Source organism: Bos taurus, chromosome 3, assembly GCF_002263795.3.
Source record: "Bos taurus isolate L1 Dominette 01449 registration number 42190680 breed Hereford chromosome 3, ARS-UCD2.0, whole genome shotgun sequence".
Lineage (NCBI taxonomy): Eukaryota > Metazoa > Chordata > Mammalia > Artiodactyla > Bovidae > Bos > Bos taurus.
Window position 1 is genome coordinate 37,774,523 of NC_037330.1, and position 20,161 is coordinate 37,794,683.

Here is a 20,161-nt window from a genome sequence, read left to right on the forward strand (position 1 = left end):
AGACTGCCTATGAAAATGGTAGACAAAAAAAGCTTCTACAACTTCACTGCATTTAATATCTTTTTAAAATTTCTACTGTTAAGTATAGAGTCTAAAATAGTTTTTTAATATTTTCTTACCTGTTTATTTTTCCCTCTGTAAATTATATTTTATTTCCTAAAATACCTTTTTATTATACATTCATCTATATTCAATTTCCAGATTTTCTCATAGCTAATTTATCTCCAAACGTGTGCCTTTATTGATTCAAATCTCTACCTAATTTCAAATTTACATCTGCTTCCAAAACTATTCATTAGCTAAGAGTTTTAATTATATTAAAAATATCCATTCTGGAATCTGATGTGCTATTTTTATGATTACTATGTATTGAGCAAATGCTATATTTTACTAGATATTTGCTTTGTTGTGGTCAATACTGCAATTTTATTATGCACAAAAGGTATAAATTAGTTAATATGTATTTTCAGGCATCTTAAAATATAGAAACTAGTAACATGTTTCTAAGCACATTATTATTTAAAATGTGCACTGAGCGATAACTCTTAGAAATTCTAATAGAGCCGAAACTCCTCTTGAAGGTGGGTTCTGGTAAAGAACCCACCTGCAAATGCAGGTAGACATAAGAGATATGGGTTCAATCCCTTGGTCTGGAAGATCCCCTGGAGCAGGAAATGAGCATACCACTCCAGTATTCTTGCCTGAAGTATCCCATGGACAGAGGAACCTCACAGGCTACAGTTCATAGGGCCACACAGTCAGACACGACTGAAGGGACTTAGCACACATGTATATCTTATACATAGTTCACTTAAGAAATGTGGGGATAAATACATCTATCTCTCCATTCCTATTTCCTTCTTTCCTCTCCAATTACAACTTCAAGCTCACATTTCTAATGAGGGATGCATTTTCTAAAGACTCGGTATTAACATGAGGGGTATACATGGTTAATCTATTGGGATAAAATTATATTTTGCTTTTTTTTTTTTTCTTTTTTGGATGGTTTCTTTTCATATTACTTGATGGGAATATCCAGTTTCCCACTTTGGCAGCCTCTTTAGCTTTCCCACTGCGGTCTCTTTTTGTTTTCTCTAAAAATGTAAGGACTTTGCCAACAAAAGTCCATGTAGTCAAGGCTATGGTTTTTCCAGTAGTCATGTATGGATGTGAGAGTTGGACTATAAACAATTGATGCTTTTGAACTGTGGTGTTGGAGAAGACTCTTTAGAGTTCCTTGGACTGCAAGGAAATCAACCCTGACTATTCATTGGAAGGACTGATTTTGAAGCTGAAACTCCAATATTTTGGGCACCTGATGAGAAGAGCTGACTCATTTGAAAAGACCCTGATGCTAAGAAGGATTGAAAACAGGAGGAGAAGGGGACGACAGAGGATGAGATGGTAGGATGGCATCACTGACTCAATGGACATGAGTTTGAGTAAATTCCAGGAGTTGGTGATAGACAGGGAGGGCTGGTGTGCTGCAGTCCATGGGGTTGCAAAGAGTCAGACATGACTGAGTGACTGAACTGAACTGAAAAATGAAAGGAGTACAAAAATTATGTCTTTATATAATGTCCCATTTGTTTCCATTGTTCCTATTATTATCATATAAAGCAACAGATTGTTAAATCTATAACGTGCTTTGTATGTTGGTCTGACTGCCTATATATATTAACATTATAACTTAGGTATATTAAAAAAGTATGTAGGTGTTTTTAACCTCCAAGATACTGTTTTTTCAGAAGCCTTTTCTGAATCTACCATGATGTTTGAGAGACATGTTTTCAACTGCCCTTCACAAGAGGCCACAGTGCATCTTGTTCCCTCTCTAGAACTCTCTATACATGTTAGCCTTTGTGAGTCCACTAATACCTTCATTCACTCTCTAGTAAAGGATAAACTATTACCTCCATTTCACACTATCATTTCATGGGGAAGCCAGAACTACTTTCAGTATTTCAGGAATTCCCTATTACATAACTCCGTAGTTCAGTGTAGAGGACATGCACTGTCTCAGGTTCCTTTGCAAGAGGTTTCAGATATGTCATCTTGACTGTCCTTTGCACTATATCTAATCTTCTATAGAGCTGCAACAATATTTTCACGGATCAGTTCTGTTGTGTAACTTCTGATGATTTTTGCAGCTGTGTAGCCTTCAACTCTGGCTCTTCAGCCCTCTTGGCAAAACTCAACATGCCATCAAATATCATTTAGTAAAGCCATTTTCTGTTTAAATTAGCCAGAATTACATTAAGTTTTATTTTGATAAAATATGTAATTTTTTTTATTTTAAATATTAAAAATTATTATATTATCATCACTGATGGTGAAGCTTCAAAACTTTGGCCACCCGATGCAAAGAACTGACTCATTAGAAAAGACCCTGATGTTGGGAAAGACTGAAGGCAGGAAGATAAGGGGACAACAGAGGATGAGATGGTTGGATGGCATCACCTACTCGATGGACATGAGTTTGAGCAAGCTCTAGGAGTTGGTGATGGACAGGGAAGCCTGGTGTGCTACAGTCCAAGGGGTTGCAAAGAGTTGGACATGACTGAGCGACTGAACTGAACTGACTCACTATTACAACTTCAGAAGACTTCTATTTTAAATGTATGTTTTTATGTTAATAACAAAAAATTAATACAGTATATGTAGATATATGAAGTTCTTTATATGTGCTCAGTAAAGTTATAAATATATCACTATTAGAAAAATCTTTTAAAATTAATAGCTATTATCACAAGCAGCTCCTGGTCTTGTTTTTGCTGACTGTATAGAGCTTCTCCATCTTTGGCTGCAAAGAATATAATCAATCTGATTTCGGTGTTGACCATCTGGTGATGTACATGTATAGAATCTTCTCTTGTGTTGGTGGAAGAGGGTGTTTACTATGGCCAGTGCATTTTCTTGAAAAACTCTATTAGTCTTTGCCCTGCTTCATTCTGTATTCCAAGGCCAAATTTGCCTGTTACTCCAGGTGTTTCTTGACTTCCTACTTTTGCATTCTAGTCCCGTATAATGAAAAGGACATCTTTTCTGGGTGTTAGTTCTAAAAGGTCTTGTAGGTCTTCACAGAACCGTTCAACTTCAGCTTCTTCAGCTTTACTGGTTGGGGCATAGACTTGGATTACTTTGATACTGAATGATTTGCCTTGGAAATGAACAGAGATCATTCTGTCATTTTTGAGATTGCATCCAAGTACTACATTTTGGACTCTTTTGTTGACCATGATGGCCACTCCATTTCTTCTGAGGGATTCCTGCCCACAGTAGTAGATATAATGGTCATCTGAGTTAAATTTATTCATTCCAGTCCATTTCAATTCGCTGATTCCTAGAATGTCGACATTCACACTTGCCATCTCTTGTTTGACCATTTCCAATTTGCCTTGATTCGTGGACCTGACATTCCAGGTTCCTATGCAATACTGCTCTTTACAGCATCAGACCTTGCTTCTATCACCAGTCATGTCCACAGCTGGGTATTCTTTTTGCTTTGGCTCCATCCCTTCATTCTTTCTGGAGTTATTTCTCCACTGATCTCCAGTAGCATATTGGGCACCTACTGACCTGGGGAATTCCTCTTTCAGTATCCTATCATTTTGCCTTTTCATACTGTTCATGGGGTTCTCAAGGCAAGAATACTGAAGTGGTTTGCCATTCCCTTCTCCAGTGGAACACATTCTGTCAGATCTCTCCACCATGACCCGCCCGTCTTGGGTTGCCCCAAGGGCATGGCTTAGTTTCATTGAGTTAGACAAGGCTGTGGTCCTAGTGTGATTAGATTGACTAGTTTTCTGTGAGTATGGTTTCAGTGTGTTTGCCCTCTGATGCCCTCTTGCAACGCCTACCGTCTAACTTGGGTTTCTCTTACCTTGGGGTGGGATAGCTCTAAATCAGGTATCACTGAAATCAGATTGATTATATTCTTTGCAGCAAAAGATGGAGAAGCTCTATACAGTCAGCAAAAACAAGACCAGGAGCTGACTGTGGCTTAGATAATGAACTCCTTATTGAGAAATTCAGACTTAAATTGAAGAAAGTAGGGAAAACCACTAGACCATTCAGGTATGACCTAAATCAAATCCCTTATGATTATACAGTGGAAGTGAGAAAAAGATTTAAGGGACTAGATCTGATAGATAGAGTGCCTGATGAACTATGGAATGAGGTTCATGACATTGTACAGGAGATAGGGATCAAGATCATTCCCATGGAAAAGAAATGCAAAAAAGCAAAATGGCTATCTGGGGAGGCCTTACAAATAGCTGTGAAAAGAAGAGAAGTGAAAAGCAAAGGAGAAAAGGAAATATATAAGCATCTAAATGCAGAGTTCCAAAGAAGAGCAAGAATAGATAAGAAAGCCTTCTTCAGCGATCAATGCAAAAAAATAGAGGAAAACAACAGAATGGGAAAGACTAGAGATCTCTTCAAGAAAATTAGAGATACAAAGGGAACATTTCAAGCAAAGATGGGCTTGATAAAGGACAGAAATGGTATGGACCTAACAGAAGCAGAAGATATTAAGAAGAGATGGCAAGAATACACAAAAGAACTGTACAAAAAAGATCTTCATGACCCGGATAACCACGATGGTGTGATCACTGACCTAGAGCCAGACATCTTGGAATGTGAAGTCAAGTGGGCCTTAGAAAGCATCACTATGAACAAAGCTAGTGGAGGTGATGGAATTCCAGTTGAGCTATTCCAAATCCTGAAAGATGATGCTGTGAAAGTGCTACATTCAATATGACAGCAAATTTGGAAAACTCAGCAGTGGCCACAGGACTGGAAAAGGTCAGTTTTCATTCCAATCCCAAAGAAAGGCAACGCCAAAGAATGCTCAAACTACCGCACAATTGCACTCATCTTACACGCTAGTAAATAATGCTCAAAATTCTCCAAGCCAGGCTTCAGCAATACGTGAACCGTGAACTTCCTGATGTTCAAGCTGGTTTTAGAAAAGGCAGAAGAACCAGAGATCAAATTGCCAACATCTGCTGGATCATGGAAAAAGCAAGAGAGTTCCAGAAAAGCATCTATTTCTGCTTTATTGACTATGCCAAAGCCTTTGACTGTGTAGATCACAATAAACTGTGGAAAATTCTTCAAGAGATGGGACTACCAGACCACCTGATCTGCCTCTTGAGAAATTTTTATGCAGGTCAGGAAGCAACAGTTAGAACTGGACATGGAACAACAGACTGGTTCCAAATAGGAAAAGGAGTTCGTCAAGGCTGTATATTGTCACCCTGCTTATTTAACTTACATGCAGAGTACATCATGAGAAACGCTGGACTGGAAGAAGCACAAGCTGGAATCAAGATTGCCAGGAGAAATATCAATAACCTCAGATATGCAGATGACACCACCCTTATGGCAGAAAGTGAAGAGGAACTAAAAAGCCTCTTGATGAAAATGAAAGAGGACAGTGAAAAATTTGGCTTAAAGCTCAACATTCAGAAAACAAAGATCATGGCATCCAGTCCCATCACTTCATGGGAAATAGATGGGGAAACAGTGGAAACAGTGTCAGACTTTATTTTTTCTCAGCTCTAAAATCACTACAGGTTTTGACTGTAGCCATGAAATTAAAAGACGCTTACTCCTTGGAAGGAAAGTTATGACCAACATAGATAGCATATTCAAAAGCACAGACATTCCTTTGCCAACAAAGGTTCATCCAGTCAAGGCTATGGTTTTTCCTGTGGCCATGTATGGATGTGAGAGTAGGACTGTGAAGAAGGCTGAGTGCTGAAGAATTGATGCTTTTGAACTGTGGTGATGGAGAAGACTCTTGAGAGTCCCTTGGACCTCTAGGAGATCCAACCAGTCCATTCTGAATGATATCAGCCCTGGGATTTCTTTGGAAGGAATGATGTTAAAGCTGAAACTCCAGTACTTTGGCCACCTCATGTGAAGAGTTGACTCATTGGAAAAGACTCTGATGCTGGGAGGGATTGGGGGCAAGAGGAGCGGGGGAAGACAGAGGATGAGATGGCTGGATGGCATCACTGACTCGATGGACACTCCGGGAGTTGGTGGTGGACAGGGATGCCTGGTGTGCTGTGATTCATGGGGTTGCAAAGAGTCGGACACGACTGAGCGACTGATCTGATCTGATCCGATCACAAGCAGGAAGACACAGAGTCTTAATATTTGGACAAATGGTGATGAACAGGAAAGGTACTTTACAACACAGAGGGAAAATAATACATTTTGCTTTTAATTCTATCACTATTATGCTCTATATCTTTGAAAAGTCATTTAATAATTTTTGGTCCTATTTATTTCTCTATAAACTGATTGGGTTAGATGACATCCTTATAAAAATCCTTCCTTTAAATGTTAAGATGTTAATACACATCCCTAAAATAAATTTAACATTAAACACTGAATATATTTGGAATTTTAAAAGGAAATTATTACAGTGAATATTTATATTATGTACGTCTGAAATTATAGAGCTCTCTAAAGAGCTATTTGGGGAGTGGCCACCTGATATGAAAGAGACTTTATCTTAGTATAGGCAGAACATGTGGGGCTTTATTAAACATCCAAAATTCAGAGCTAGTTGATTTTAAAACTCCTCCCTCTGCATATTTATTACTATAAAAATTTTAATTCATCTTTAATAATAGAAAAAAAAATCTGGCAACTGCTCCTGGCAATATTAGTGAGGTAGATTGTCTCTTTATTCAATTTCACATTTCCCATCTGCATCAGTTTCTCATGTGGCAGTTCCTCTCCATGGGATTCTGGCAACTCAACCAACATCCCTTTTTCTAAATATTATCACTGGAAAAATGAAATGAAAGAGAAGCTCATATCTTTAATTTACATCAGCTAAAATAAAGCTTTAGTTAATATCCAAGGACTAAATAAGACAACAGTTTTTGACATAACACTATAAATCTTTTGGCTTTTCCTTTATCCTACAAAAGAAATCTGAGCAGATTGAAAACTCTTTCTTCCATTCATTTTTCTTAGGAGAAAATAAACTCCCTAAAATAGGCACAAATATTTTTTTTTCCTCCCCAAGGTTATCCTTAATTTGCTGATTTTGAGCCAGGAACCACTGAGCTTCCCAGTTGTGGTCCTGATTTCTTTTTTCACCAGATGAGACATGAATCACAATATGATTTACTTTATTTAGCACATTGGATGTTTCCTTTTTCAGAAAGCAAATATATCACTAGCCTAATGTATATAATACAAAGAAAACTGAAGCAAATCTTACAAGCAAATGAAACTACCATAACAGATTATAGTCTAAGTCAACTCTATTCAACAGTGGTAGTACCACTACCTAGAGGGCATTTTGGATGTTTGCAGGGGCATTCGTGGCTTCCACAATAAGACTGGCTACTGTAACTCACTATTAAAGGGAGAGAACAGAGATGTTAGATTTGCTGTGTACTGTCCATTGTCAGTTAACATCCATTCCCATTCCCACTTTCTGTACCTCTCCCACTGTTGGCCCTCTCCCAGTATAGCAGGCATTGGAAAGATTAAATCTACAGATTTCCTTACAGATGAATTTGGATGTTTTAATTTAGATTAATCTAATGAAATAATCTTGCTACATATTTGGAAGGTAGACATAAAATGAATGCCATTTTCCTGTGCCTACTGCCATTTGCTGTGATTTAAGCAAGTTGTCATTTTCCTGCATCAGGTACTATTGTCTAAAGGTTTCTGTTAAGAAACAAGGAATGTAGTTCTGTTCCTCATATGACTCTCTGGGGTCTGCTGTGGCCCTGCTGTCGTTCACCAACCTAGGTGAGCATGGCTCCAGTGGCAGCCTTGGGAATAGGAACGCTATGATTGGAAATTATAAAATTTCCTAGGAAACATTTTGATAGGCCCAAGCTAGAACTTCAACTGTTCTGCAACCTTTCCCATAATTTTGTAAACTATTAATTCCCTATATTAAATTCCTTAATGTTTATAATACTCGGGGTAACTATAATTGCTTATCAGTGCCATGCGTGCATGCTCAGTCGCTCAGTCATGTCCACTCTTTGGGACCCCATGGATTACAGCCCACCAGGCTTCTCTGTCCATGGGATTTCTGTGGCAAGAACACTAGAGTGGGTTGCCATTTCCTTTTCCAGGGGATCTTCCTGACCCAGGGATAAAAACAAGTCTCTTGCATCTCTTATGCTGGCAGGCAAATTCTTTACCACACTTCCACCTAGGAAGCCCAATACTGAACCTTAATTCCTTCATATTACATATAGCAATGTTCATCATGGTTTATAGAATGAAGGATTCTTCTGTATTCCATGAGATATCTGGATAGTATCCAAGGCATTCATTTTACTTTTTAATATGTTTATATTTGATTCATCAGTTCAGTTCAGTTCAGTTGCTCAGTCATGTCCGATTCTTTGTGACCTCATGAATCACAGCAGGCCAGGCCTCCCTGTCCATCACCAACTCCCGGAGTTCACTGAGACTCACGTCCATCGAGTCAGTGATGCCATCCAGCCATCTCATCCTCTGTCGTCCCCTTCTCCTCCTGCCCCCAATCCCTCCCAGCATCAGAGTCTTTCCCAATGAGTCAACTCTTCGCATGAGGTGGCCAAAGTACTGGAGTTTCAGCTTTAGCATCATTCCTTCCAAAGAAACCCTGGGGCTGATCTGAATCCCTAGAAAATAAAAATATAATACATATTGACATAAAGCAAACTAATCATTGCCTGGGAATCCAGGGTGGAGGGATAGTTGGGAGAGAAAGGGCACAAGAGAATTCTTTAGGGCAATGGAAATGTGCTATATCTTGATCGTGGTGGTAGTTACACAGGTATATACATTTGTCCACATCTAATGAAATGGACAGTTAAAAATGGATGCAATTTACTCTATGTAAATTAAACCCCCATGAAGTTGATTTTAAATAATTAACATTTGTGTAAGTTGTACAATTTATAAAAGTGTGTTCATATGTAAAGTCTGCCTAAAATGATATGAGCATAGAACTTAACTCTATTCAATCCATATAAAAAATTATTTTTGCATAGTTTCATTATATGAAGAATTTTGCTACAGTAATGCTGCCTTGATTGAGAGTTGCTTCTTGTTTGGAACATTTCCAAAATTATTTTACTCTTTCTAAATATCACCTCAACAATGCTAACATATTTGTCAATACAACACCCTAGACAGTTTTCATAGTCATAGTGATTTTAAATAGATGTACAAACACTTGATTATGATATTTGGCCTTCTAATGTAATTGTGCTTGTCCCTTTATATTATTGAATTATATAATACTGCATTTTAAATTACTTCTTGATTTATTAATCCTTTCAGTTCAGTTCAGTCACTCAGTCGTGTCCGACTCTTTGCGATCCCATGAATCTCAGCACGCCAGGCATCCCTGTCCATCACCAACTCCCAAAGTTCACTCAAACTCACGTCCATCAAGTCAGTGATGCCGTCTAACCATCTCATCCTCTGTCATCCCCTTTTCCTCCTTCCCCCAATCCCTCCCAGCATCAGAGTCTTTTCCAGTGAGTCAACTCTTCACATGAGGTCGCCAAAGTACTGGAGTTCAGCTTCAGCATCATTCCTTCCAAAGAACACCCAGGGCTGATCTCCTTTAGAATGCACTGGTTGGATCTCCTTGCAGTCCATCGGACTCTCAAGAGTCTTCTCCAACACCACAGTTCAAAGGCATCAATTCTTCAGCGCTCAGGCTTCTTCTGCAGCAAATTTTTGAGATTTGTTGCTATATTGTGGTAAGAGAAATGTGGTTAGGCTCCTAATCAAATCACTTATTCATTCACTCATTCATTATAAAACATATTTTATTCCTACTTTGTAACAGGTAATGCTGAAGCACTGGGATACTGAAGTGATTTAAAAAAAAAAAAAAAAAACTCTCTGGCTGCATAGATTTCTACCTTCTAGTGGGATAGACTGCTAATAAAGATTGATAATATCAGATACAGATAAAAGCTGCAAAGGAAAACAGAACAGCTGCCCAGTGTCTACTATTTAAAATCTAAGACCATGTTTGATAAATTTCTTCTAATGTTTTTATTTAATATACTATTTCTTATATTCTGGAGTAGTAGAACAGAATAAGAATGCAAAAACTGTCACTTACCACTAAAACAAAACAATATATAAAATAACAGCAAACCTTTATTTTTCTTTCATCTGATATTCCTTGTCCTTGGTTGCTTTCTCCAGCAAGCAGATGCTGACACGGTATTAGGAGTTTGATATGTGTACTAGAGAGTAATACATGTGAAATAAAAGGGAGAAAGCAAGATTAGGCACCCCCCCCAAAAAAAAATAGCCACCATGTAATAATATCAAAACACTGGAACAAATATTACCAGGTAGAGGAGTCTCAACCTGGGCAGGAATGGTTTAGCCTAGGCTTTACCGTCTTACTCAGTCATTGGCTAAGGCCCATTCTAAAAATAATAGAATCTTGGCTTCAGTGCTAAGGTGAACTAGAAGAAGCTCACAGCTGGAGGCTGTGAGGTAAACATACTCCACACAGCTGGACAGCAAATCATTTCAAGGGGAATCTGAATGTGGCATCCCTCACTCTGCCAAAGTCTTCTGTAAAATTAGGAAATTTACAGTGCTGTACCTGCCAATAACCAGGTTTTTTCCTCTTCATCTGGGCTTTATGATGGACTGAGTGTCAATCAATTATGCTTAAACATCATCAATGCCTAACTGAATGAGTCTGTATCCATATTCTGTCACGGTCATGAGCAGGTTAACATACATTTGTTAACAGACAATTCTCCAAGATTCATGGCTTCTTCAACTCCTACTTTGTCAATCTCTTAACTTTTCTCTCTGTATTTCTCTACCCCAAATATCCTGTGTATCAGTATCTTTGTTCTGAAATTCTTTAGGAACTTGGCAGGAGAATTGTTCCCAGATGTCCCTGGTAGAGAAATTCAATAGATTCCCAAAGCAAAGTACTGTTTTCCATACTTACTAAGTCTGGGGGCCTGGGAGGTGATGAAAATTAAATAATAATTTTCCATCTTATCCACTATGAAACTGCCTTCTATCTTAATTCCAGCACTGAATAACCTTTGGCATAACAATGGCACCAGAAACATCTCTTTTAGACAACTCTCTCTGCTCTATGTGTCTCTGACCCTGTTTCCCTGAATATTTTATTTTTATTTCTATTTTTCTTTCCTTTCCAGCAGGTCAAGTTGAATTTTCAAAACTTTGATGTATTTTTTTTCTCCTCTACCATATATAGACCTAACACAGTCTCTTGCAGCTTTTAAATGAAAGATCTAAATCTACCTTTAAGCTGATTCTATTGTTCCCTGAATTTCTGAATTCATCTCTTCTTACCTCAAGTAATATTTTGTCCTGCATCAAACTCTGAGCATTTCTAGTCAAGTGACCATAACCTCATAATGAACTCTTGGCATTTCAAGTTGAGGATCTGAATAATTTTTTTGTATCTCTGTCTCTGCCTGTCTCACGTTTCTCTCTTTATGAAATTGGGTCTATGAAAGCTTCATTCAGATGTTACTTAATGTAAATCTAGATGGTACCATTTTTTCCTATATAATACTCTCACCATTTTCTTCCCATCTGCTTCTTAATAAATTTTACCCCACTACCAGAGATAAAGAATAGAGAAGAGGCCACTTTTTAGAGACCTTTGTCTGCCTTTGTCATTTAATCAACAAACTTATCTAATGGTGAATCTTCAACAAAATTTACTATGTTGTTTATTAAAAATGCACATAACTTGTCCTTTCACCAGACTTACTAAATTGGTATTTTCACAGATAGGGCTTGAGAGACTGTATTTTTTCAATGTGCCCCCCATTTTTTTTCTTGACCTAGACCATCATCTAAAACCTACCAACTGGGATCAGGTTTGGAAAGGTATCCAAGCTCCCCTTAGAGGCTAGAGATATTACCCAACCATACATTCACATCTAGAACACACTCTATTTGCTCACTTTTAATATGATTCAGTACTCAGTATATTATCATGTTATTTGGATCCTCATAGCCCTTTACTTATAAATGAGGCTAGATCAGATTTGAGGAGATCTATGCCTGGAGAATCCCAGGGATGGGGGAGCCTGGTGGGCTTCTGTCTATGGGGTCGCACAGAGTCGGACACGAATGAAGCAACTTAGCAGCAGCAGCAGCCGCATACTGGACAGGTGTGTCTTTTTGGGTAGTGATGATTTCACAGATCACTTGGGAAATTATCTTTATTTTACTATATCCTAGGTGAGTCTATGTAACATGGAAAATATTTGTTCCTTTAAATTTGAAATAACCTATAAACCTGGTCTTAATTTTTCTATAAGGACACCAATTTTTAAAATACCCTGAGTTTTACAAATCAAATATGAGCAATGCTTTCTATCGAGTGAATTTTTTCCCACAGAAAGCTTAATAACATTTGTTATATAAGTTTTAAGAACCATTGTCTTATAAAATATTTATCACTACATATAGGATTAATAGAAAACCTCTCCTCAAACTGGTTCAACCAGGGAACATCTCACATACCAGGAAGTCTAGTGGTATATTTAAACTCCAGGGACAATAGCAGATTGATAATATCATCAAGGAAAAGATTTTATTTCATCTCTGTGCTCTGAATGTTCAATACTGGCAACTGGGAGCAGTTGCTCCCCAGCTTGGATGCTTCCTTATGTACTGTCCAGGGATATGGGGGAAACCATTTACCCAAATGTACAATGAAAACCTTCCTTTCACTCTAGTTGAGCCAGATTATGTCACCTGCCTATTCCTGATCCAATAATAGTTGATGAGAAAATGAAACAAACATGAATTGACAATCAAGATTTTTCATTAGATATTAACCATGTATACAGAATCATTTAAGAAGGGAACGAGGGAAGCATGTTTTCTAAGCAACCTAATGATTACTACAATATTATCTTTGAATATTTGAAACATAAGAACATCTTCTACCACAGATATTATAACCATTTTTCCAAAGATAATTAATTATTAATTTCAAGCACTTAGTTGGTTTCAAGTAGTAAACTGTTACCATATACTGCAATTTTCTTATTCCTAAGATCTAAAGTTAACCTCTCAAACTGCTCATGGACAACTTCAATTGTTGTTAAATGGTATATTTTCCAAGTTATTAATAAAGAATGCTAATTTTCTCTTGCTTTTAAACAAGATAATAAATCCTAAAATAAAATACCTTCTGTGTAATAAGTACCAGGCAAGGAGAGATAATGAAGCCTTCCTCTGCGATCAATGCAAAGAAATAGAGTAAAACAATAGAATGGGAAAGACTAGAGATCTCTTCAAGAAAATTAGAGATACCAAGCGAACATTTCATGCAAAGATGGGCTCAATAAAGGACAGCAATGGTATGGACCTACCAGAAGCAGAAGATATTAAGAAGAGGTGCCAAGAATACACAGAAGAACTGTACAAAAAAAGATCTTGACCCAGATAATCATGAAAGTGTGATCACTCACATTCACCTAGAGCCGGACATCCTGGAATGTCAAGTCAGGTGGGCCTTAGGAAGCATCACTACAAACAAAGCTAGTGGAGGTGATGGAATTCCAGTTGAGCTATTCCAAATCCTGAAAGATGATGCTGTGAAAGTGCTGCCCTCAATATGCCAGCAAATTTGGAAAACTCAGCAGTGGCCACAGGACTGGAAAAGGTCAGTTTTCATTCTGACCCCAAAGAAAGGCAATGCCAAAGAATGCTCAAACTACCATACAATTGCACTCATCTCACACATTAGTAAAGTAATGCTCAAAATTCTCCAAGCCAGGCTTCAGCAATATGTGAACCATGGACTTCCAGCTGTTCAAGCTGGTTTTATAAAAGGCAGAAGAACCAGAGATCAAATTGTCAACATCAGCTGGATCATCAAAAAAGCAAGAGTGTTTCAGAAAAATATCTATTTCTGCTTTACTAACTATGCCAAAGCCTTTGACTGTGTGGATCACAATAAACTGTGGAAAATTCTGAAAGAGATGGGAATACCAGACCACCTGACCTGCCTCTTGAGAAACCTGTATGCAGGTCAGGAAGCAACAGTTAGAACTGTACATGGAACAACAGACTGTTTCCAAATAGGAAAAGGAGTATGTCAAGGCTGTATATTGTCACCCTGCTTATTTAACTTCTATGCACAGTACATAATGAGAAACGCTGGGCTGGAAGAAGCACAAGCTGGAATCAAGATTGCCAGGAGAAATATCAATAACCTCAGATATGCAGATGACACCACCCTTATGGCAGAAAGTGAAGAGGAACTCAAAAGCCTCTTGATGAAAATGAAAGAGGAGAGTGAAAAAGTTGGTTTAAGGCTCAACATTCAGAAAACTAGGATCATGGCATCCGGTCCCACCACTTCATGGCAAATAGATGGGGAAATGTTGGAAACAGTGCCAACTTTATTTTTCTGGGATCCAAAATCACTGTGGATATTGATTGCAGCCATGAAATTAAAAAAACATTTGCTCCTTGGAAGGAAAATTATGACCAACCTAGATAGCATATTGAAAAGCAGAGTCATTGCTTTTCCAATATAGGTCCATCTAGTCAAGGCTATGTTTTTTTCAGTAGTCTTGTATGGATGTGAGGGTTGGAGTATAACAAAAGCTGAGGGCTGAAGAACTGATGCTTTTGAACTGTGGCATTGGAGAAGACTCTTGAGAGTCCCTTGGACTGCAAGGAGACCCAACCAGTCCATATTAAAGGAGATCAGTCCTGGGTGTTCATTGGAAGGACTGATGCTGAAGCTGGAACTCCAATACTTTGGCCTCCTCATGCAAATAGCTGACTCATTTGAAAAGACCCTGGTGCTGGGAAAGATAGAGAGCAGGAGGAGATGGGGACGACAGAGAAGGAGATGTTTGGATGGCATCACGGACACAATGGACATAGGTTTTGGGGGACTCCAGGAGTTGGTGATGGACAGGGAGGCCTGGCATGCTACAGTTCATGGGGTCACAAAGAGTCAGACACCACTGAGCAACTGAACTCAACTAAAACTATCATCTCTATTAATCCTATATCAACAATGCTTTGCGATATTATAATATTGATTTTCAGACAGGAACTGAAGGTAAACAGATTATGTAAATTTCCCAAGCTCACATTGTCATTGAGGGATAGGTTTGGAATTTGAATACAGGTCTTGTCTGACTCAAAACCTATGTAGGACAGAAAAAGTTTTCTTCTTTGATTCTTAGGTTCAGTGACTGGGGTTCGTCAATCAAAAGACAAGGAAAACAAACAAACACTTTATTTTTGCTTCATATTCAACATACATACCTGGGCAAGTGATGAGTAACTTAAAGCATTGGCTACAATACAAGGCTTATATACAATCTTAACAAAGGACAATAAATTTGTTAAGTGAGAAGACAAGTGAAAAAAGGTTTTGGGCTTCCATGGATGGTTAATTTTAGGGAGGTAAATATATCAGAACCTGGAATGTTAGGTTCATGTATCAAGGTAAATTGGATTTGGTCAAACAGGAGATGGTAAGAATAAACATTGACATCTCAGGAATAGTGAACTAAAATGGACAGGAATGGGTAAATTTAATTTGGATGACCATTATATCTACTACTGTGGGCAAGAATCCCTTAGGGGAAATGAAGGAGCCCTGATAATAAACAAAAGAGTATGAAATGCAGTACTTGGGTGCAATCTCAAAGGTGACAGAATGATCTTGTTTTGTTTCTAAGGCAATCCATTCAACATCACAGCAATTCAAGTCTATGCCCCTACCACTTATGCTGAAGAACCTTAGGTTGATCAGTTCTGTGAAGACTCAGAAGACCTCCTAGAACTAACACCAAAAAAAGATGTTCCATTCATCATTGGGGATTGGAATGCAAGAGAAGGAAGTCAACAGATACCTGGAGTAACAGGCAAGTTTGGCCTTGGAGAATAAAATGAAGCAGGGCAAGGACTAACTGAATTCTGCCAAAAGAATGCACTGGTCATAGCAAATACCCTTTTTCAACAACACAAGAGATGACTTTATACATTGGCATCACCAAATAGTCAATAGTGAAATCAAATTGATTGCATTCTTTGCACCCGAAGATGGAGAAGCTGTATACAGTCAGCAAAAACAAAACCTGGACCTGAGTGTAGCTCAGATCATAAGCTTCTCATAGTAAAATTCAGGCTTAAATTGAAGAAAGCAGGAAAACCACTAGGCCAATCAGGTATGACCTAAATCAAATCCCCTATGAATATGCAGTGGAGGTAATGAATAGATTCAAGGGATTAGATCTAGTTAACAGTATGCCTGAAGAACAGAGGTCTGTAATATTGTACAGGAGACAGTGAACGAAATCATCCTCAAGAAAAAGAAAAGCAACATGGCCAAGTGGTTATCTGAGGAGGCTTTAAAAATAGTTGAAGAAAGAAGAGAAGTGAAAAGCAAGGGAGAAAGAGAAAGGTACGTTCAATTAAACAGAGAGTTCCAAAGAACAGTGTGGAGAGACAAGAAGGCCTTCTTCAATGAACAGTGCATAAAACTAGAAGAAAACAACAGAAGGGGAAAGACTTCACATCTCCTCAGGAAAATTGTAGGTATCAAGGAAACATTTTGTCCAAAGATGGGCAAAATAAAAGACAGAAACAGTAGAGACCTAGTAGACACTGAAGAGATCAAGAAGAGAAGCAAAGAATACATGCAAGAACTGTGTACAAAAAGATCTTAATTTAAAAGATTACTATGATGATGTGGTGAGTCACCCAGAGCCAGACATTCTGGAGGGTGAAGTCAAGTGGACCTTAGGAAGCACTGCTGTTATAAAGCTAAAGGATGTCATCAAGGTGTTTCATTTAGTATATCAGCAAATCTGGAATACCCAGCAGTGGCCTCAGGACTGGAAAAGGTCAATCCTCATTCCAATTCCCAAGAAGGGAAGTATTAATTCCCAAGAATGTGCTAACCATTGGACAATTGTACTCATCTCCCATGCTAGTAAGGTCATGCTTAAAATATTGCATGCTAGGCTTCAACAGTATGCAAACCAAGAACTTCCAGATGTCCAAGCTGGGTTTAGAAGAGAAAGAATAACCAGAGATCAAATTGTCAACAGCATTCACTGTATCATAGAGAAAGTTAGTGACTTCCAAAAATCAACCTCTGTTTCATTGACTATGCTAAATCCTTTGAGATGGGAATACCAGACCATCTCACCTGAGAAATGTGTGTGTGGGTCAAGAAGCAACAGCAACAGTTAGAACCCTGTATGGAACAACAAGATTGAGAAAGGAGTATGACAGGGCTGTCTGCTGTCACCCTGTTTGTTAAATATATATGCTGAGCACATCATGAGAAATTCTGCGGTGGATGGGTTACAAGCTGGAATTAAGACAGGCAGGAGAAACATCAACAACCTCAGATATGTGGATGATACCACTCTAATGGCAGAAAGAGAAGAGGAACTAAAGAGCCTCTTGATGAGGCTGAAGGAGAAGAGTGAAAGAGCTGGCTTAAAACTAAACATTAAAAAAACTAAGGTCATGGCATCCAGGCCTATTGCTGCTGCTGCTGCTGCCACTGCTGCTAAGTCGCTTCAGTTGTGTCCGACTCTGTTCGACCCCATAGAGGGCAGCCCACCAGGCTCCCCCATCCCTGGGATTCTCCAGGCAAGAACACTGGAGTGGGTTGCCATTTCCTTCTCCAATGCATGAAAGTGAAAAGTGAAAGTGAAGTCTCTCAGTCATGTCCAACTCCTAGCGACCCCATGGACTGCAGCCTACCAGGCTCCTCTGTCTATGGGATTCTCCAGGCAAGAGTACTGGAGTGGGGTGCCATTGCCTTCTCCGTCCAGGCCCATTACTTCATGGCAAATAGAAGGGGAAAAAGTGAAAATGGTGACAAATTTCCTACTCTTGGCTTCTAAAATCACTGCAGATGATTGCAGCCATGAAATCAGAAGGTGATTGCTTCTTGGGAGGAAACTAATGACAGTGCGTTGAAAAGCAGAGACTTACTCTGTCGACAAAGGTCTGCATAATCAAAGCTAAGGTCACATAAGGTTGTGAGATCTGGACTGTAAGATGGGAGAATGCCAAAGATTCGATGTCTTTGAACTGTGGTGCTGGAGAAGACCCCTGAAAGTCCTTTGGATGACAAGGAGATCAAACCAGTCAATCTTAAGAGAAATCAACCCTGAATATTAGTTGAAAGGACTAATGTTGAATCTCCACTCCAGTCTCCACTCCAGTGTTTTGATCATCTGGTGTGAACAACCGACTCATTGGAAAATTCCCCAATGCTGGGAAAGATTGAGGGCAGAAGGAGAAGAGGGTGGCAGAGGATGAGATGGCTGGATGGTATCGCTGATGCAAAGGACATGAACTTGGGAAAATCAGTAAATAGTGAGAGACAGGGAGGTCTGGCGTGCTGCAGTCCATGGGGTTGCAAAGAGTCAGAAAAGACTGGGTGACTGAACAACAAATATATGGAGGAAACTAATGGAAGATACTCCTTGGAAGGAAAGTTATGACCAATCTAGATAGCGTATTGAAAAGCAGAGACATTACTTTGTCAACAAAGGTCCATCTAGTCAAGGCTATGGTTTTTCCAGTGGTCATGTATGGATGTGAGAGTTGGACTGTGAAGAAAGCTGAGCACTGAAGAATTGATGCTTTTGCACTGTGGTGTTGGAGAAGACTCTTGAGAGCCCCTTGGACTGCAAGGAGATCCAACTAGTCAATTCTAAAGGAGATCACTCCTGGGTGTTCTTTGGAAGGAATGATGCTAAAGCTGAAATTCCAATATTTTGGCCACCTCATGCGAAGATTTGACTCATTGGAAAAGACTCTGATGCTGGGAGGGATTGGGGGCAGGAGGAGAAGGGGACAACAGAGGATGAGATGGCTGGATGGCATCACCGACTCAATGGACATGAGTTTGGGTGAACTCCGGGAGTTGGTGATGGACAGGGAGGCCTGGCGTGCTGCAATTCATGGGGTCACAAGGAGTTGGACAGGACTGAGCGACTGAACTGAACTGAATGGAAGATAATAAGTGAGTTATTAAGGTTTGTTTGTGCAGGCCCAACAGAGACCTGACTTTTTAATCTCAAGTGACGTTTGTTTTTTTTCTCCCTCCTCCAAGTATGGGAGAAGAGGTGGGGAACTTCCTAATAAAGGAAAATGTATAGCCTGCCCTAGGCAGAAAAGGGAAAAGATATCTGCTGTTTCTCAATTGCCTTCAGCTCAAAATAATCCAAATGACATATTGCAGAATGGCATATTCTGATTCCTTCCACTCACAAACTTCTAGGCAATACTGTCTCTCACGTACACAGATACAAACTTCATTAGATTGAAACTTTCACTAAATTGAAAAAAAAAGTGAATTTTTTCATTCGTTTTGCATTTCCAGAGTTCTATTGACATTTCTTTTGCAAGAAATGCTACAGAAACATGTAACATCAGACTGATATTTACTTTCTTGGAGGATCATTGAAGGAAATTTTATTTACACTTTCATTCAAAAAGTTGACAAGGATTTATTTAAATAAGGTTTTCCTTTTATTATTTTTGCTAGCAATACAATGTAATCCTCTTAAAAGAAATGAAAACATACTTTGTATTATACAACAATGGTTAAAGGACAGCACCAAATTACCCACAACTCACTCGTGTATTGGGGCTTCACTAGTATCTCAGCTGGTAAAGAATCCACCTGCAATACAGCAGATCCTGGTTCGAATACCTGCTCCAGTATTCTTGAACTTCCCTGGTGGCTCAGCTTGTAAAGAATCTGCCTACAATGCTGGAGACCTGGATTCTATCCCTGGGTTGGGAAGATCCCCTCAAAAAGGGAACGGCTACTCACTCTAGTATTCTGGCCCAGAGAATTCCATGGACTGTATACTCCATGAGGTCACAAAGAGTCAGACACAACTGAGCGACTTGTACTTCAGTTAAGTTCAGTTGCTCAATCGTGTCCAACTCTTTGGGACTCCGTGGACTGAACACACCAGGCCTCGCTGTCTACCACCAACTCCCAAAGTTTACCCAAATTCATCTCCAATGAATCAGTGATGCCATCCAACCATCTCATCCTTTGCTGTCCTTCTCCTCTGCCTTCAATCTTTCCCAGCATCAGGGTCTTTTCCATTGAGTC

General features: G+C 39.0%; 1 long non-coding RNA gene across 1 annotated transcript; it reads right to left on the reverse strand.

Annotated features, from left to right (window-relative positions):
- Nucleotides 1–7,161: 7,161 nt before the first annotated feature.
- Nucleotides 7,162–19,922, reverse strand: LOC132344869 (uncharacterized). Its single transcript, XR_009493906.1, has 3 exons — nt 19,672–19,922; nt 10,163–10,253; nt 7,162–9,745 (listed from the first exon to the last, which is right to left on the reverse strand). It is a non-coding gene; the product is annotated as an uncharacterized lncRNA (long non-coding RNA).
- Nucleotides 19,923–20,161: the final 239 nt, after the last annotated feature.